At 52.4% G+C, this 15,262-nt stretch overlaps 1 protein-coding gene across 3 annotated transcripts in view; it reads right to left on the reverse strand.

The window, feature by feature from the left end:
- Nucleotides 1-12,053, reverse strand: part of Col6a3 (collagen type VI alpha 3 chain) — a 77,367-nt gene extending 65,314 nt beyond the window's left edge. For all 3 annotated transcript variants that reach the window (XM_023722075.1, XM_023722074.1, XM_023722076.1), the window contains exon 1: nucleotides 11,853-12,053. The gene's annotated coding sequence lies outside the window, so the exon portion shown is untranslated. The remainder of the gene's footprint in view (nucleotides 1-11,852) is intronic.
- Between the last annotated feature and the right edge of the window lie 3,209 nt (nucleotides 12,054-15,262).

Genomic DNA, 15,262 nt, shown 5'->3' on the forward strand with positions numbered 1-15,262 from the left:
ACACTTACAGCAGCTGTGTTAGCCAGTTCTGCATGTCTGCGTCAAAGTACCTGAGAAAGTCGGCTTAAAGGAGGAAAGGTCTGAGTTGGATCGGATCTTCAGAGGCTCCAGTCTACAGGAAGCTGAGTTCATTACTTTTAGGCCCGTGGTGAGGCAGGAGCATCAGGGAGGAAGGGGGTGGTGGGTAAAAGCTACCGCTTTATGGCAGCCAGGACAGAGCCTGTGCTAGCCGGCTTCCTCCTGCTTTTGTCCCATCCTGGCCCCTGTCCTGTCTGATGGCACCTCCAACAATTAGGGCGGGTCTTCCCACATGTCAGTCATCTCTGGACATGCACAGACCATTTCCTAGGTGTTCATCAGTCCAATCAAACTGATGATCACAATCAACCACCACAGCAGTAAAGAGAGTCAACTTCATGTTTTTTAGCATAATCATATAAGTAAATAAAAAGAAGTAAGGGCAGGAAAGGCCACCTGCAAGTTTCTGAAAGCATGAGTAAAAAACACACACCCTTAAAATGTGGCCACTGTTTTATCAGGACTGATATAAATGGAGTTAAAAGGGTAAAACAACTCCAATAACTATATTTGTCCTTGCTTATAAATAATACTTGGAAAGAAAGAGAAAGAATATGGCAGCAAAATGATAGCCTGGAGAAGGTTCGAATTAATCTGACGTAAACCTCCTTGAGAGCTGCAGTGAAAGCTATCTCCTCAAGTGCCATCCTCAGAGCAGAGCCTGGAGCTCTGTGTCCCGCCTCTGCCTCCCTGTCCCCAGGGGCGCGCCTCAGGCGGGGGCTCCTTGCCTGGGTATCTGTGGTGATGCCAGAGTTCCCTTCCCCCTCACTGCTAAGGAAGCCACAGATAAGCGTGGCCTCGCATCCCTCGTCCTGTCCTGTCACTAGCGACTGACGTCTGGCTGAGCAGGACATGGCTTTGCTGTGGATGGCTCCAGGTGGGCCATGTGGCAAGCCAGCGGGGAGGCAGAGCACAGCAAGCCCCTGCCTGAGCCTGCTGCCTGAGGACGGGGCAGATCACATATAGAGCAGACCTGAAGCTGGGCCCCAGGAGTGCACTGGGGCCAGGGCCAGCTGGAGGGCAGCAGGCCCCACATGTGCACCTGGGCCCAGCCTGCCAGACCTTGGCGGGAAGGAGACAGACAGAACCGTAACCAAGAAAAAGGATTCTGAGGAAGGTCACCCCACGTTTCCCTGCGGTGACACAAGCCCCGCCTGTGGCTCAGACTCTGAGAACCTTCAGGCGGGGTCTCGCCAGCGCATATAGAAGCTCCTTAGAGCTTTCTCTTGGAAATGTGTCAGAAATGAGAAGGGAATTCATGCTGATGGCCATCAGGAAGCCGATGATCCTCAGAGCAGGTATCTCCCTGCAAGACAGCGACAGCAGAGTGTAGATGGCAGCCACACTGCTGAAGCACAGCTCAGTCTCTGTGGCCTGACATGGTCAGCGCCTGTGGACACGGATACAAACCACACAGAGGCGTGGCCCTGATGCTCAGCGCTTTGCTTCTGCAGGTTCCCAAGCTCAAGAGAATTTCTAGCCACACAGGACTCAGTCCCCTCAGGGCCAGTGCAGACCCGGATCTCTTCCCTCCTCTAAGCCTTGTGAGCGCTAGAAACCCTTGCCATCCCCTGGGAATCTTCCAGACCTTGCCATCAAGCTCCGTCTCCACACTGAGACCCATTCCTAAGGGTTTCTTTGTGTGTTTGTTTGTTTTGGTAATGGGGATCAAACTCAGGACCTTGTGCTTGCCAGGCAGACACTTGCACCACTGTGCTATCTCCCGGCCCCATTCCTGGGGTTTGCTCAAACAGTAAAAGGAAGCGCACTGTCTGTGCACCGTATATCAAAGTGCACTGTGCATGCCCTTTGCTGATTCTTTCTCTTAAAATCAGTCCTCAGGCTCCTGATCAGCCGTAGCATCCTGTGAGGCTCTTCGAAGGATGTGGCTCATTCTTATCAAAACAACTGGTGATACTGTCATCAGACCAGTGTCACAATACAGTGTCCAACAGATTCAGCGCTCTCAGGTGTGCAAATTCCATCCACCAATGCAGGTTCCCTGGGTCTAGGATCCACGTTCCTGCTGACTCTAAAAGACCAGCCTCCCAAAGTTTAGGCTTCAAGCAAATACTTTAATGCAAATGTCTGCTCATCCAGTTCAATTATTTCAAGTATTTAAATCATGCATTAAGAGCAGGGAGATAGCTCAGTAGAATAAGCGCCTGCCTGGCAAGCACAGGGTCCTAATTCAATCCCTGATACCGCCAATAATGATAATAATAATAACAATAAATCATGCATAAGATGAAAGATTTTTAAGTAACATTTTTGCTCAAGAATCAGAACACAAGAATATTATAGGGTCTTTCCAAAAAGCCGTGGCCTATGTAATTTGCCTGGGGGTGGAGGGATGAGGCCGGCCGGCTAGGACTCCGCAACGAGCAGCTCTCGCTAATGGTTTTTCATCCGTCCACACACCTCACACTGGAGATTCCTTTCACTACCTATCCTGGCATGCGGTACTACCTCAGCTCATGACCGCTTCTGTTTTCAAACAGTTACGTTCGAGAACAGAAGCAGGTGGCAAAATTTCGGTTCTGTTCTCGAATCCGCAGCGGGTGATGAGCTCAACCACAGGGCCAGCGTCGGGATGAACTAAAGTCACGACCCGCGCGGCGACGGGCATTGCGCATCGTCAGATGCTGAGCCGTCTCCTCGCAGCAATTCCGAAATACTTCCTAATCTTCACCCTTGCCTGGCAAAACCTCCAGGAAAGACAGATCTGACGCTGGCCGAATGTAAGGACGCTCGCTCCCCTTATCACTCTTCAGAAGAGGGGCTCCCTCGGGAAGGGCTCCTCGCTGGGGCACAAAGCACTTCAGCCAGTACACAGCGCCCGCCAGGGAGCCTGCTTCTCAGTTGGAAGGTGCAAGTACAGAGGCACACGGGAACTGAGACAAAGGGGGCGCTGCCAGGAGGCGCAGGAGGGCTGGGTCTCAAGGAACAGGTGCGGAGAGCATCCCCCGGGGACTGAGGCAGCGGCCCTGCCCATGATTAATCCACACGTGGGCTCTGCTCGCCGAGGTCCCCCGGCTGGCCGCGGCAGGACCAAGGCTTCCGCCCGCACGCTTCTCCTGCCCTGACGCTGAGGAGCCGCCGGCCTGTGGCTCGCGATTCTCAGCCCAGCGATTAGCTATGTGTTCATCTTTTTGTTTGCAATTCCGTCTCTGCTATTGTTTACCCCTTTTGGAGCCTCAGCTTTTAAAACCAAATTTCCTGGCTGCCAATTGTGGGTGGCTAGTGTTTTCGCTGACAGAGAAAGAGGCTAGACACCACGCCCAGTGATCACCCACTTGCCCACTGGGACAAGGGGACCAGGGTGCCCTGCCCCTGGAGACCTGGGCATCTGTCTCCAAGGTGGGCCCTCAACAACCCAGTGACTGCCTCCTGCACTTTATAGCTGTTAGCACGGTCAGGAGGCATGGCTCTGCCCCCACCCAGGGTAAAGTGGAGAACCCAGGCCCAGCCAAGTCTGCACTTCCAAAGGGCAGGAAGAATCCCGGGGAGCCCGCAGGCTCCCTGGCCCAGATCTTGGGGAATCCCCCTTTGGCGTGGACAAGAAAACAGACTCCTTGGGGCTGGCGAGAGCCTGGTTCTGTTCTTCTAAGTATGAACTTTATACAAAGGACTTTGCTGCTGGGGACCGTGGGGCTGGACGGGGGTCGCACCCTCTGCCACAGATTGTATGTCCTCCAGAAAACATTCCGCATGAGAACTTGATGAAATCCTCACTGGGGTCTTTCTGCGTGGCCTCCCACCAGCCGCACACTCGCCCGCGTGCCCTCGCCCACGTGCCCTCGCCCGGGCGCCAGGTGCTGTTCAGTTGCTGACCACTTGAGACATTAAAAGCGACTTCTCGCTGGAAAGGCCACCGCTTGAAGTCACACCCAGTCATAGTCACATCCAGTCATACCCCAACTTTCCCAAGGTATTTTGCAATTCTGTGAGGTTAGTTTTCATCCACTCTACTCAAGAGCTTTCTCATTTTCCATGTCTGGAAGTCTTTTTTAAGGAAGAAAAAAACTCACACATGCACAGAAGGAAATAATTTTAAAACAAAGACTTAAGTGCATCCAGAGCTCCATTCTGAGGCACTTTCTGCATGTTCTCCAAGCACTGCTTTTTAAGATGAGGTTGTCCTGCTATCAAGGTCTGGGGCTTCTGTTAACCCTTGACTGCCCTGCACGTGTTGTTTTGTTTTGTTTTGTTTAGGGTTTTTGTTGTTGTTATTTAAGACAAAGTTTCCTTATGCAGCTTAAACTGGCCTTGAATTCACTATGTAGTCCAGCCTGGTCTCAAACTCATGGCAACCGTCCTGCCTCAGCCTCCTGATGCTTGCCTTCTAGGTGTGCACCACCAGGCCTGGCTTCCAACTTTCCTGTTTAAAAGAGGGGCTGCAGAAATAGTGGAAGAGCCCAGTGAGGGAGCCCATGTTGCCACTGTGAAAAAGAAAACTCAACAGATTAAAGCATCTGCTTAGGCAGACACAGGGACCAGGGGTTCGAGCCCCGGGCCTGCCATGCCAGCCATGCCCCAGGGTGCACTGAGATGGCAATTGACACTGGGCATGGTGGCACGCACCTGTAATCCCAGCATTTGGGAGGCTGTAAGCAGGAGGATCACTGCAAATCTGATCTATACAGTGAGACCCTGTAGGCCCTGTACTAAATATATTAAAAGAAGGATGTGTTAACTAAAAAAAAAAACAAAAAACAAAAAAACTTAAATTTCTAGATATCCGGGGCACTCACCCAGACTGCCTTTTGCACATCCTTTCTTGGCTGCAAGAATCAAAACCCCCAATTGTCCTTTTTCCTTGGTCTCTCTCCTCATTCTTGCCTGGCTCCAGGGAGGAAGCCAAAAGGATTTATTCTGTCTTACAGATAGTGAGGGAAGAAAATGGACCTTAATATATATTGCTATTTGGCAAATCTTCTGGGAAATCCTCAAAAACAAAGGACTTGGAAGAGCTGTGAGTGAGCCTCCCCAAAGAGACACACCGGAAGCCTCCGACCTTGTACTTCTGCTCTTTGGACGTGGTTGGAGGGGGGCTAGAGAAGAGCTATCCTCACTGGAAGAGAACGCGTTCCAGCTGCGGGATTTATGGGCCCGTGAAGGAGGCACTCAGAACCACCACCCACGCCAGACGGCCAAGATTTATGGGCCCCTGCTGAGACATGGGGTGCAGCAGATAAACACAGTAACCACAACAGCCCAGCGGTCAAAGGTCACAGAGATAGCACTATCTCTGCAAAGCCTCCAGTTCTGCACCCTGCCGCCCAGGGCCAGTCGATGCCTCCCAGACTTTTGCCCCACCCAAGCCTGTCCTCTGCAGTACAACTCTCCTGCCTTCATTTTCCTAACAGCCTAGAATGCTGTTGGACGCAACCCTGGATGCCCTTCCCAGGACAGTAAGCTTTTACCTCTGCTGCCCCTGCATGATGACAACTTCCTTGTCACCTGCGGGTGTCCCAGAAGCAGAGTGACCGTGGACTCTTCTGGGAAAATCTAACAAGTCAGCCCCTTCAGCAGCCCAAGCATGACCAAAAGTGATGCAGAGAGAGGAAGGGGCAGCGGACGCCGCATTGTGTCTCCCTGCACAGGAGAAGCCCCACGCTGACGGCCAACCCACACAGCCTGCACTCAGGGTTGGCTTCCTCCCGCCCAGCCAGGTGGCTTGAAGAAGCGCCAGACCCACTGGGCAGATATTTGCAAATCTATGTTGAAACCTATTCCAGGTGTTCAAGATAGTAACCACGAAATGGAAGTTCCAATCTGCTGCAGCTTGACAAGCTGGATGCCAGTGCACAAAGCCTTGTAGCTTCGGAACTATGTGGCAGCCAGGCAGCGCTTGGTCTCCACTTGCCCTGCTATAACCAGTAGGCCAGACAGTCGGGCTCTAAGGCTGGGAAAGGGCACACACTTGACACACTGTGTACGCTCAAACACTGTCCACTGCCGCCCAGGACATGCTGTCACGACACCCTGGGCCCGGGCGGGACCCTGCCGGTGCCTCCTCTGCCTTTCTTCCGGTGACCTCGGTGCTCCTGGCCTCTCCAAACGCGTCATATGCTATTGTGCACTGCGCAAGTGTCACGAGGTTCTCACATCCAGAGGAAAAACTTAGATTTGGGGTTTTGTCCTGATTCATAATCAAGCAAAGGAGAGAAAGCTGGGCTTTAAATGGAAGGCCATGCGTGCACAACTCCACTTTCGTACTCTCTGTTCATAGCGGCCAGTTCGCTTCTCGCAGTCTCACTTTTTGTGTGTGTATAAGGCAAATCGTTTCCTTTCTTTGTGTGCTTGTGCATGTATTGGGGTGTGTGTGTGCACACGCGCCTGTCTGCCTGCCTGCCTGTAGGTCTATCTACCCGTCTGTCTGTCATCTGTCTGCCTGTCTGTTCTTGGGATTGAGAGAGGTTCTCACTAAGCTGTTAAAATTTCCCAGGCTGGGTTCAAACTCACACTCCTTCTGCCTCAGCCTCCAGGGTGAGGGGACTACAGCCAGCGGCCTCCACAGGCAGCAGTAGAGACCTCTACCTTGCACCTGTCTGACCGGGTTTTCTGCATCCCCCGCCACCTGCACCCCCTTGGTGGCCATCTGTGGCTCAGCTGAGCTGAGCACTGCGGGACCAAGGAGCTGGAGAATGAACTAAGGAAGGTTCCAGAAGTGAAAAACCAGTTTCCTGGAATGGGGTTTCCCGCGAGATCTGAGTCATCACCAGCTGCTGTTCAATTTTTAATTTCGAAATTAAACCAGCCTTGAGTGCTTCCTCCCGAGGCCACGTCCCTCCGCACCACATCCACGAGGGTCTGAGCCCTGCACTCAGCTGGGGGCTCAAGGAAGGGTTCCCTCGGAGGGTCCCCGCCACACCCACTCTTGGGTGCGTCTCTTCCCACCTGAGCCCTAACTTTCCGGAGAAGCGCGGGACAGTGCCCTGTGGCGTTGTGCCCAACCCCAGCAAGAGCGCAGTCTGCCTCTGGGAGGGGGCTTGGCAGGGCTTTTCATGTTTGTCTCATTTTTCTTCTCTCCTTTTCCTTTCCAGAATTTTTAAATAACAGTTACTCCTCTGCTAAATCAGCTTTCAGGAGAAAACTGGTAAACACAGAGCACTTTCTGCTTATGAGACGTGAAACTCTGCTCTTACCAGCTTGTGCCCTCAGTGCCCGGCCAGGCCCTGTGCGGGGGGAGATGCCAGGCAGGGGCAGAAAATAGAGAAACGCCGGTTTGCTTCCACCCTGAGCTCTGTGGCCTTGGGACAGTCGCTTGCCTCTAGAGGACAGGAAAGCATCGCGGAGGGAGGTCAACACAGCGGCCGTTTCGGGGAATCTCAGAATCGTGTGTTCACCAACTGGGAGGGCAGGGATTTATGTTAATCATTTCTGTCCCCTCCTTGGCTCCTGGAGTCCAGGGTCATGGATCACCATGGTCCTCCCAACCCCAACAAATATGGAAAGCGCACAGACCAGTTAAACCAAGGTCACTCTGCTTTGTGCTCGAATTCCGTGCTCCAGCACGTTGGCAGGATCTCCACCTGAAATCATTAAGTCTGCGAGTCAGTGATTAATTTTATTTTATGTATTTATTTAGGTTTTCCTGAGCCAGGATCTCACTATGTGGTTCAGGCCGGCCTTGAACTCATGGCAAGCCTCCTCCCTCAGTCTCCTAAGTGCTGGGATTACGGGCATGGGCCACCATGCCCAGCAGTGATTTATTTTTATTAACAAATATTTAAAATGGGCAATTCATGACTGTGTAAATCTGCTTTAAAATATGTTGTCTACCAGAGGAAAATAGCAACAGGCAGATGACTACAAAGCACTTAAGAGTTACTGTTTCCACTGATTTGAAGATTTTTTTTCCAGCTTTAAAATCCAAAAATTCTACCCAGACACAGCCATGGCATGAATTTGCAAACATTTTTCAGGCACCCAACTAGTGGTTTAACCTTGTAAAATTCGACCTAAGTGAAAGGCATCCTGCGGGCTTCCTCATCTACCATGGGCTCCTGCAATGCAGTCGCTTTAGTGGACACACGGTGTCATTTAAAGGCATTAATTTTACCTCAGTACTCTTACCCATGAGCACAGAAGAAAATATCCTAACGCTATGCCCACTTCAGATAATATGAACGGCCACAGTAACAGCAATAAGGACGCCTGGAGGCAGCCCCTAGCTGGGCCCGAAGGGGTGCACAAGCGCTCCTGAGACAAGCTCAGGACTCCCAGCGCCCACCACCCTGAGCTTCCCGGGCACGCAGAGGGAGACACCGCCCTCTAGAGGAAGCAAACCAAACTCCAGCTCCACAATTGGCTCTCCCGGAGGAAAGCTGGCTACGGGTTATCCACCTCCTTGACAAAATAACCCAGCGAGGCCAGAATGTGTTGGAAATTTCATTTCTGAAAATTAACATAATTCGCAAAGAAAATCCTCTGTAAAAACCGGACCTGAAGCCCTCCCCTAAGAATTTGAGCCGGCCTTCACAGTGGCATGGGGCACAAGCCACGTCTTTTATTTAAATACAGCAGGGCTATGTCGAGCTTTTGCCATGGAAACCAAGAAAAATTTATGTGGAAACCAGGAAGAGGCGAGGCGCTTCCCCGCCTGGGGTGCAGCTCTCGGAATTAGCAGGAAATTTTGAAACCTCCATTTCTGAGTTCCTCCACTCAATCCCGAGCTCCTCAGCCAAACCCCTGGTAGGATTTCTAAGTGTCGGCTCGGCTTGCTCCTCAGGTCATCAGCTTCTCCTGCAGTGGGGCGTGTGTTTACAGCCCGCTTGTCCCAGCCAGGAGGCCACCGTGGAAAGGCCACCTGGTACAGTGTCCTGTTGAGATAGGACACCGCCTGCTCCTCCCCAGGAGACACAGGTTCTGAGCTCCTTCCACAAAGATTTGATAACTAGTTTCAAATAAAAGCTTTGCTGGGGAGATGGTTCAGCAGAATAAGTGTTTGCCTGGCAAGCACAAGGTCCTGAGTTCAATCCCCAGTGCTTTGCTAAAGTTGTTGACATGCCTGCTAGAAAGCCTCTGGCTGCTGAAGTCCTGAGTTCTGGTGAATTTTAAACCCTAGTCAGGAATTTCACATAAAAATGGGTGGTGACAGACGTCCTAGTAAAACCCTGCTTTATCTGAGTCCACTGAAGACTCAGAGAGGAGCGGGTGAAGTCCCAGGAGAGCACACGGCCTACTGCCAGGCAGGAAGGAGGTCCCACTTCAAGAGGCCTTCTGCCCTGGCATCTGCAAACTCTCCACCCAAGCTGAGGTCAGGATGCCAAGCCTCACGGGAAACTCCCATCCGTAATGGACAGGCCTAATCGGCAGTCAAGGGACCACATGGGTTTCCTCGCTCCATCAGCAGGGGTGTTCAGGTCTAACTGCCAGAACCACAAAAACCACTTACTATGAATCAGTAAGACACACTGAGATAAAGTACAATGTAAAGATCATGCTGAGCCAAAGAGGTGCCCACCAGGTGTGATGGTGCACAACTGCAGTCACAGAATTCTAGGAGACCAAGGCAGGAGGGTCACAAATAGAGCCCAGCCTGGGAAATGGCTATTTAACAAGACCTTGTCTTAAATAAAAAAAATAAGAAGAGCAGGGCATGTAACTCAGTGCAAAGGCCTTGGGTTCAATCCCCAGTACTGAAAAAAAAAAAATCAGAAGGATGCTTATGTTGCCTCCAAGACATTAGGACCCTAGGCTTAGCCCCCTCACCTCTGAGCCTTAACGGTATTGGGTGGGGCACACACATCCCCACAGGGCACAACCCTTAGGGGGCTCACTTCCTAGGGCTTCCCAGTCACCTCCCAGGAGGTACCTCAGCCACACCCTCCTGCTCCCAGGTTAAAAAAAAAACCCTAAGAATCACCTAGCTACTGAGCCCTGGTACACTGCCACATCCCCTGGGCATCCCAAGTTTGCTTACTGGTCTGTTGCTGCCATGAGGAAGGAAAACAGAAATAAACTTCATGTGATAAAAATTTTAATACAGATGTTCAGAACTGTAACCATTATCCCTACAGCTTCCATTTCTGTGAAATAAATCACCCCCCTCTCCAGTCCAAGCCTTTGCCATGGGCCAATCCCATGCCCAGGGCCCATGGGCTCGTGGTAACCTGGTAGGACACCCCCGGGGGACTTCGGTCACAGGGCTGACACTGCTCCCACTTCTACTTCTGTCCACCTTACTTCTCCCCCCACTAGTCCAAAGATTTTTAGGGTACTGAAAGCAACTTCCCTATTTGTGTTAATAAGCTGGAGAGCTAGCGTAGCGGTTTACGCAGCAGGCTCTACAGCGCGAGTTTGTTGGTTCGAGCCCCCGCCCTATTTGTGTTAATAGAGCAGTAGGAAGAAATTCCCCTCAAGGACAAATCAGGCACCACGCTGCAAATCCAGGAGTCCAGTGTCTGCACACAGCAGTCCCTCTCTCCCAACTGGCCCCAGATGCTGTGACCAGCTTGGCTACTGGCTCTGGGACCCCGAGGGAACTCAGTCCCTCCAAGCCTCTGACTCCTCATCCTTGAAACCAGAGTGGTGACATCCAGGGTGTCTCACTGAGACCCTCTTCTAGATCTGTCACCAGCAGCAAAGACCTCAAGGTCCCAGTAACCAGCCAACTGGTCTTCAATAGCATTTGGGCCAGGAACAATGTAATTTTTATTTTAAAGACATTTCTGTTCCACTTTTTAGTCTCTAGGATGGGTCCTCTAGAAAGCAGGGACTGTCTACCTATCCCGAGTGTCCCAAGGCACTGAGACTCAAGGTTCCTATCGAGTCAGTGTGGGGTGGCATGGGTCGAGTCTGCGCCCTACCTTCCAGGGACCGGGCCCCCTAGAGCCATGCCAGCTTGTTCTCGGGGCTCAGACCAGCATGGCGTTCATCCCTGGACTCACTGTGAAACTTAGATTTTGCTTCAGTCTCACTGAACGTCCAGGCCCTCCAGACCCCGCCCTGCCTCAGGGTCACCAGTCTTCCAATATAGTAGCTTGAAATCAAATTGGTCCCCCAGCAGGCTGGCAGCCACTGGTGAACAGGCGCCATCCCCAGGGACAGAGGGCCCGAGCCCCACTCTGGGTCTTCCCAGCCAGGTAATAGCCCTTGGCCCTCCCATCTTGGCACTGCCCAGCCAGGCCTGGCCTCAGCCGCACAGCGGGTGGCCCGATCGCCACACTCCACACTCCTCCTCTGCCCGAGCTGCTCCTTACGCAAGCCCTGAGGACAGAGCCTCCAAGAGTTACTTCAGATTCCTGAAAAGACGCATCCACAGTGGTCACAGCCAATCCTGCAAGCTAGAGTCACCCCGAAAAGCAACACATGCACCCCACAACCCTTCGCACAGTGGCCAGAGCAGGACCTCTCTGGCTGCAGCCTAGCTAGGGTCCCAAAGCGCCACCCGGAGAAAACCACCAACAGGTAGCTCTGTGAGCAGGCACTTCTGCAAGCAAAACATATTCCAGCCAGCTTGGGACAGGAGGGGACCACTTCCAGTAAGCCAGGAGCCCTCAGCACTGCCGTGGGGAACATGCAGGGCGCAGCGGTCGCCCACATACTCGAGGCTGAGAACCCAAGGTCCGCTACACTCTTGGACAACCCGTGACCTTCACTCCAGCCAGAGAAAAGACTCGGCAGACTTCCCCAGAAGCCTAAAAGCATGCACGGAGATCTGACAAAGAGGGTGATGGGGAAAGCCACTGAAGCCCACCTAAACCAGCCATGCCTGGCTTCCAGCTTTCCCTCTGCCCAGCAGAAGGCGGGGAAGGGGTGCTCACCCTGAGCAGACCTGAAGGCGGGTGTCCCTGGCTTTCGGATTCAGTTCTGTCAGACCAGAAGCATGTTTTCCTCTCCCTGGGTCTCAGTGTCTCCCCGCAGCCTCGCCCGCCCGGGCAGAGGGTCTGGACTCTCCAGGACAGAGCAGACAATCCTGCCGCAGCCTGCAGCCTGCGGAGACTGGAGCCTGGAGCACTGAGCGGCCGGTGAGGCTGAGCCCAGCTGGCCGGGGCCCAGGGGTACAGTCAGGGCTTCCTCGGCCCCTCCCCCTTCCCCGCCGCCCCTCCCTCCCTCCTCCTCCCCTCCTCCCCCAACTGTAAATGAAAACCAGACCCCAGCTCTGTTGCTTCTGGCCTCTGCTGCAAGCTGATGTCACCCCCAAAGGCTGTCTTCACCCTACAAGCGTGTAGCTGGACTCCTGCGAACTCCAGCTCTTAAAAAAGAAATCTGCAGCGCTTCTAGCCGGCACCTCTTGGGCAGGGCCCTGGCAGTAGGAGGACGGATTTGGGAATTTCTTCGCGGGCATCCATGGTTTGCCCGCAGTGTGTGCAGACACGATCTGAAAAGGCAAACAGGAAATGCAGCCCTCCACCCTCACCACACCCTCCCAGCGCTTCTTGAAGTTTCTGAATTCAGACTTCTAATAAGCTCTCCTTTCAAATATAAAAACCAGCAATTAAAATCCCCTCGGCTCAGCAAAGCCCCGTTTAACAGTGAAAAGGCAAAAAAGGAAACTCCTTTTTTAAAAAAGTTCTGTATATAATGGTTCTGATTATGAGGCTTGCTCTTATTCCAGGACACTCGCTAGGGGAAGAAAAGACGGTTATCTGACTAAGAGTTGCAAGAAAATTCTTTTTTATTGGTGTATGTTTGCCATACATATTAGTTACATTCATTTGGGGAAACACACAAGGTTACAGGCTCAAGTCATTTTTCTTCCAAATAATCTGAATTCATTTATGAATTCAGAATTCATTATGAATCCAAAGCTGCCTGCTCCTGCTTTATGGCTGAACAGTACTCTGCTATGTTAGACCACACTTGCGTTAGCCGTCCATCTGCTGATGGTGCTTCCGGCTCTTAGCTCTGTGGACCGTGCCGCTATAAACACGGGTGTGCACGGAGGCTGTCTGTTGGATGAGGTCTCTAACTCGTTTGGGAAGACACCAGGAGAGGAAGAGCTGGGGGGGGCACCCAGTTTTCATTTTTTGAGGAATGTCCAGTCTGATCGTCTTCCCTTTTCCCCATTATTCATGCGCAGAGTGAAATTGAGAAAGCTCTGAAGTCAGAACTTTAATTCCTACGGAGCATCTATCTTTCAAAGCTCTTTAATATACATATTTTGTTTCACAAACATCCTCTCCCCAAACCCTTTCAAATGGAGCTGATCCTCCTTTTCAGAGATGACTGGGGCTACTGTCCTCACCCTGCATTGGTGCAGAGGACGGATGGATCACAGCCCACCTTGGGTACCATCAAACTCACACTGGGCACACGCGAGAGTCAGTTGGTACAAAACTTCCAAAGACAAAAAAAAAAAAATTCCAAAGACATCTGCAAGATATTTTTGGCTTTGAGATCTTCCAGAAGTTCAACTTGAAGAGCCAGGAAATCACTAACTCCTCCCATGGGTTATTCCCTTCCAGGTTAGGGAGGAGATGGAGACAGCACCAGAGAACCCACCTGTACTGCACTTTTCCAGGGGTCCTGCCCTGCTCCCCAAGGGTTTGTCTGCAGCTTGTCCAGTTGGAGTAGAGACACAGACATGATGGTGGGGTTTCCCTGTACCACCTCCAGGGGCCACACTGTGCACATGACACACTGGGGGCAACACTCCCTGTGGCTCCCTTCTCTGGCATGGGGAACAGTGGGACCCTGGCCACCAGCCCTGGGGGCATCTCCCCAGGCACACTGTCTGCTGCACAGAAATCAATCCTGTTCCCCAGCCCCCACCCCCAGGCTGCCTGAGCCAGTGTAACATGCTCACACCCACTCCCATCCCAGGTCTCTTTTTCCGGATAAATACAACTTTGTTTTCAAAACAGCTAATTCGTTGGTGTGAGAAATCATTCTCATTTCCATAGCAAAGGTGATACATTATTTAAAACAAGATTTAAACAAGCAAAGCTGCCCTGCTCCCTAAGGAGTTGTGAGCATGGTTATGCTGGCAGACGCTTTGTGCAGCCAGGGTAGAGTTTTGTCTCACAGAAGAGAAGTGTGAGAGACTCCAAGAAGAGGCAGCTCCTCTATGACAGGGAAAGAAGGACTGGAGGCCCAGCTTAAGAGAGGGAGGGAAGTTTCCACTGACCCTGCAGCAGGGGGCAGCTGCGGCTTCTAGAGCCATCCCTGAGTGTGCTTTAAGCTTCCCAGGGGCAGAGTGGAAAGTCAATTCCTGCCTGGGGGCAAGGCCCCAGTGCCTTCCTTGCTGCTGACCAACCACAGATCTTGGGCAGCCGCTCAGTTCCATGTCCACAGGATGAGTGGATCCACAATGCCCAGGCTAGCCCAGCACCAGACCCTCAGCCTGGGGTACAGACGGCGTCCACCGCATCTGCCACTTGACCTCTCCTTCCTTCTCTGCTTGTCTGAGCGCTTTGGACTCTCTGCCTTGGATCTGGCCCTTCTTGGGCTCAGGGACAAGGACAGAGGATATGGGGTCCAGCTACCTTCCCTTCTCCCTGAGCACTGCATGTTGCAAATCTTTACGACTCACTTTTGCCGCACAGACAATTCTGTACAGAGCAATGTCTAAGAGCACAATCAGCATTCTACTGCAAACTGCTGCTGCGCTTAGGAGGACACAGTGTCCCTGGGTCACATGCCTGGGGCAGCTCTGCCCCTGTTTTGGGAAACACTCTTCACCTCCTGTCATCAGGAGGGTCACAGAGAGACACCATCTTCCTGCAGCCCCTTCCACCAACACCTACCCTTCAGGACCCAGGGACAAGGATTGCAGGCACGGGCCCTCCCCAGGGAGGCCTCCTTGCACCTAGAGCATCCTCGGCCTCTGCGGTGACCCTGGGTTTCCTGCTTCGGGCCCTCTTTATGCTGCAGCCTGCCCCAGGTCGTGGTCCTACCCCACACACACACAGTCAGTCTGTGGCTGTGGGAACCAACAGTTACTCATGCTCTGTGCTAATCTGAGCTCAGTTTCCACCCACCGTCCCGGCTGGTGCCCTAAGAAGACCTTCACAGAGTGGACCTGTGGGCAAGGAAGCCCTGGGCTGGAGGATCAGTGGGACTCCACACAAATCCCTTCTCTTCTTCCCGATTTTTTCTTATTTCTTTTCTTCTGCCATAATAAGAATATTCCCCATCCAATGTTCCTTGACTTCCCTTAGGGCCGTTCATCTAATCAAAGTGGACAGGAAGTGACGTTAAGATCACTTGTGACCGGAATACCTGAAGTGCA

This window comes from Octodon degus, unplaced genomic scaffold (genome assembly GCF_000260255.1).
Source record: "Octodon degus isolate 3935 unplaced genomic scaffold, OctDeg1.0 scaffold00089, whole genome shotgun sequence".
Lineage (NCBI taxonomy): Eukaryota > Metazoa > Chordata > Mammalia > Rodentia > Octodontidae > Octodon > Octodon degus.